This window comes from Montipora capricornis, chromosome 13 (assembly GCF_036669925.1).
Source record: "Montipora capricornis isolate CH-2021 chromosome 13, ASM3666992v2, whole genome shotgun sequence".
NCBI classification, from domain to species: Eukaryota; Metazoa; Cnidaria; class Anthozoa; order Scleractinia; family Acroporidae; genus Montipora; species Montipora capricornis.
Window position 1 is genome coordinate 16,739,630 of NC_090895.1, and position 5,000 is coordinate 16,744,629.

Here is a 5,000-nt window from a genome sequence, read left to right on the forward strand (position 1 = left end):
TGCTGTCAATAAATTAAGAATCGGGACCATTTGTGTTAATTTGTTCATTGGTATTATCATTCCACCTTTTTTTCCAAATATTTTATCGATGAGATTTTCACCTAATCCAACTAAAGCTCCTGTTAATAATGGTCCTATTTTACTAACAGTTAAACGAAAAATATTTCCAACAACTTTTCGTATTTGAGTTTTACTAATTTTAATGTCTGTTCCTGTGCTATTTTTCATCGGTTTTTGTATTTTTTTCAATTATGTCTTTGTTAGCATAAGCTTATCAGGTACTGTTACTGGTGATCTGTTATTTATAGCTCTTGCTAATGTTTGTTTTTGGTTTGGTGATAATTTCACACCATGAGAAATGTATCTTGTTGTCATATCCTGTTTATAATTAAATTAGATAAAAACGTGTATTATCATATTATACACAAGATATATTTAATTTAACAAAAGAAAGAATATTTTATCGGATTAACAGCTTTCCGTCGTTTTAGATAAATTCAACATCCTGCTCGTATAAAACAAGAGCGTAAATAGAAAAAGCTGTTGCTGTGGCTCCTGATAATTTATCGTGAAAAGTTAGTTTAACAGTAGAATCTTTTAAATCAGATCGCTGTTTAGTTAGATCGAAATATAAAAATGAATAAAGCGAATGGAAATTGCTCCTATTTAATAGAGTACCTTGTGAATATTCGCTATTAACGTGAACGTATTTTAAAACATCACGATACACACTAGTCATATCAGTATCTGGTTCATAGTGTCTATCAGGATACTCAATGCCATTACCTATTTCCAACCAAGCATCAGACAATGTTCTTAGATCAGTAGATACTGAAAATGTATTGTACAAAAATGGATTTGTTGTTTGTACATCAATATTAGCATCATTAATGAAAAATGCAAATACATGCCTTGGTTTTGTTTATCCTGAATTGATTACGTAATTTCCTGTTTAATTTTCCGTTGAATTCCTTCTTGAAACAGTTTCTTTCAAATACGTCCATTTTTGTGATTTTAGACAATTGCTTGCATACATACTTTGTCCATCACCATTAAAATAAATTTGTGGTACAATCAACTGCATTCTTGTAAAAACAACACGAGAATTATCAGCTTCTTGCCAAATAACTTGATTATCTGAAGCCAAATCAAACAATATTTCAACTCTAGTTTGCGGAAGCAATTTATCCTCAAGCAATTCAAACAGACTATATCTATTCAAAGGTAATTTATAATTAACAACATTTGAAGCACCTAATAAAGTTTTTCTTTGATGAAATCCTTTGTTGTAAGCAGCTTGCGCTGGTCTTGTTTCTGTTGATCTATTTGTGTCTAAATAAATAAAAATTCATTTGTAGCTGTACTTTCGGCATATGAATATTCAAGCAAATTTTTATGTTAACACTATGATTTACATCATTACAATCATTTTTTTTTATCGCCAACTTTGACTGAAATGTCTGTGATCATACTATGAATACCGTTTACTATTCCATTTGCATCGTTAGCTGCGATATTAGTGCCATCCATCTTTTATACTTTAAAAGACATTGAAATTCTTGTATTATACCAATCTAAAGGCGACATGCTATTAGTATTATCTACAACAAATCGATGGATGGTTGTTGTGATCTTTTTGGTTTAGAATTTGTTGGAATTCATTGAATTTCAGGCTCAACCTCTATTGGTATAATTCTATTTTCCATTGAGAAAGTGACTTTTTTATTTGGTTTAACAAGTGTATTTTTGCTTCTTTTTACCTTTGTAAAATACTATCTTATCACCAGCCCAATTTCCAGCAAAGTCTCCTGTTTTTTCAGCTCGTTTTGTTAAAGCAGCTTCAGCTAGCTTTTTACCAGTCTTTGCAGCTAATTCCTTTGTTGATTTGTTGAATAATTTGTTTGCCAAGTTACTAAATATTCCTTCACCATAGATATGTTTTTTAATGTAACGACCTGATTCTGGATCATACCTCATTTTGAATTCGTTTTTGTTCATATACATTAATGAGTTATATATTATTATTAATTCTCAACCTCGGATAATGCCTTTCGCGTGCTCTGATTGGTTCACTCAATCTCGGTTATCACCTCATATACCTTAGTTTGACCTTATATGGTAAATGATTGCGCTTAGCGTTGCTAAACTAAAAACGTTTACGCCAGAAAGCGAAATTTCTTTCGGTATAAAGCAAAAGAAAAACGTTTTTGTGGAAAGTTTGGATCACTTTCGAAGCTTAGAGATACGCGAAAAGGTAAGAAATGTTTTTGTGATGAGCCTGCGTCTGTCTGACCACGAGGTATTACACAACATCGCATCTTCATCAACTTTTTTCGATTTCGCTAGGATTTTCTCGCTTTTTTTTGCTCGTATTTCGTACTTCCAAACTTTTGGGGTTTAAGGAATTTAATAAAACAATTATTCCATTCGCGCTTGTTGGCTATGAGAGTGGTTATAGCCAACTCGGCGCTACGCGCCTCGTTGGCTATTTACCATCTCATATCCAACGCGCGCTCATGGAATAATTGTTAATTATTCACTTCGTCTCGGTGAATATTCACCGATAATCACTGAGCCTTCGGCGAATAATTGTTTCAGTATAAATACACAGGCGATTATTTCAAAAAAGAGAAAAAAAAAACATTTCAACGTGAAATCATATTCACTTACAGTGGCAAAACGACTACTGGCAGCCATTTTGTCCGTCGAGGTGATTATCGGCTGATAACTGATTAATATCGGGGGTAACAAAATTATTAGTTATAGAAATCCAATGATTTAAATGAGCTCGTAAATAAATCCTATGTCGATTTAAATTTAAGTAAATATTTACGTATAGATGGATCTTTAGCTATGCAAGGAGACCTTTCAATGGCTGGAAAGTATCCTTTAACCGATCTTCCTCAACCAAAACTTCAAAATGATGCAACAACGAACAATACGTTGATAGTAGTCTAAACTTTAAAATAGATAAAACATTATCAAACGATCTTGATTTGAATAACAAAAAAATAACTAATATTAATTCGAAAAAAGCCACACAAAATAAAGATGTTATTAATTTGGAACAATTAAATGAAAGTGCTTCAGTAATATCTGCAACTACAGAAAGATTATTTTTGAATAAAAGATGGTACACATTTACTCTCAGAAAATCTAAATCTTAATAATAACAAAATAGTAAATTTAAAAGAACCATCCACAGACAAATCACAGAATCGACTGGGACTCTGCTACATATGTCACCTACAACACTAACTACTACCAACGGATCGAACTGGAAAGCTGGTTTACTAACTTAGACCTGACACCAATAACATATGTAGCAGAGTCCCAGTCGATTCTGTGATTTGTCTGTAGATGGTGTTCAGCAATGTTATTGTTGATGTCACCGTTCCTCGAACAATAACATGTGTTACCTACAACACTAACTACTACCAAAGGATCGTACTGGAAAGCTGGTTTACTAACTTAGAACAGACACCAATAAAACGATGCCTACAACTTCCAACACCCTACAAACGACTTATCGACGACATCAACAGACAATCAACACACTGATTTACTCTCACATTACTGCCCAACGTATTCTACGATACACGTACAGACCTTAGACCTATAGACGGATCGAAATGCACCTATCACTGTTTAGTTTTCCAAACCAATTACATCCAGGCTCAACTGACAGTCGACCAATAACATAAGTTGACCAATGACATCTAAGACCTGAGTTCTTTTACTATCTGCTGACGTTACACAAATCACTTGACTCTGAAGATGACTTCCGCTCAGGTTGTCGAAACGTCAGTCAATGCCATCTCAAACAGTCCTTCTCAGGACTACAGTCACCCGGACGATCTTACTTTACTTAATGAAAATACTTTTTTGTTTACTTTATGAGGCATTTGGTCAAAATTTATTAAATTAGCTCCTTATATGCCAAAATCAACAGTTAATTCGCCGTCGTCCATACAATAGGCAAAAACATTTTTACGATTGTCTTTGACTTACTGGCTTTGACTTACTTTATTTTCTACAAATTCTTTGTTAGTACCATCTTTTGGATTAGATGGTTCTTTTAAATTTACTATTTTGTTATTATTACGATTTAGATTTTCTGAGAGTAAATGTGTACCATCTTTTATTCAAAAATAATCTTTCTGTAGTTGCAGATATTACTGAAGCACTTTCATTTAATTGTTCCAAATTAATAACATCTTTATTTTATGTGTTTATTAGATCAAATGTCTTACAAACACGGTTTATTATGGCTCTTGATATTGGTAATTTGTTTTTGAGTTCTATATCTGATATTACATTCTGAACATGGTATTTTCGTATGTTGCTTGATTTTTTGTAAATTTTTATATCTGTTTTCATGAAAATCAACCCATTCTTTAGCAAATGTCTCATTATGAATTTGACCACATGATCGACATAATATCCTATAATCAACTTCAATTAAATCTTGATTACCACAACAAGCTTCAGGTTCTGCTTGATGACATTGGTTTAATTGCTTATAAGAAAATGGGCATTGAATATATATGGTTTGGTTTATTTCGTCATGAAGATCTTTGTTGCAAGTCATTTATATATACAGGAAAAGATAATCTGTTATGCCTAAAAAGTTGAGTCGGTTGCTGTCTTAAATATTCATTTGGCTGAAGAAATCATATGACTTGAAAACAATTAGATCATCAATTTCCCGTTTTTTTTCAGAGAATGTCACGCTATGGTGATTCTTTCCTGTTTCATTTACTTATGCAAATATTTAAACAAACTTCATGAATGCCTCTTCACAAAATGATTTCACAAATGTGAAAAGTTTCACTGAAAAATTACACAATTGTGAAGTAAAGATGTGAAGTTTGTGATTGGTTAAAAATCACGGGAAAAAATCCCTTTATTTAATTTTCAATAATGTCACGCTTTGTGATTCTTACACTTGATTATGCGAATATTTAAACATATTGTTTTTTTTCTTGAATTCGCTTGTG

The 5,000-nt window shown here is 32.3% G+C and overlaps 1 protein-coding gene across 1 annotated transcript in view; it reads right to left on the reverse strand.

The window, feature by feature from the left end:
* The window catches only part of LOC138030625 (protein bark beetle-like), a 22,360-nt gene that overhangs the window by 16,321 nt on the left and 1,039 nt on the right, over positions 1–5,000 (reverse strand). The window lies entirely within an intron of this gene.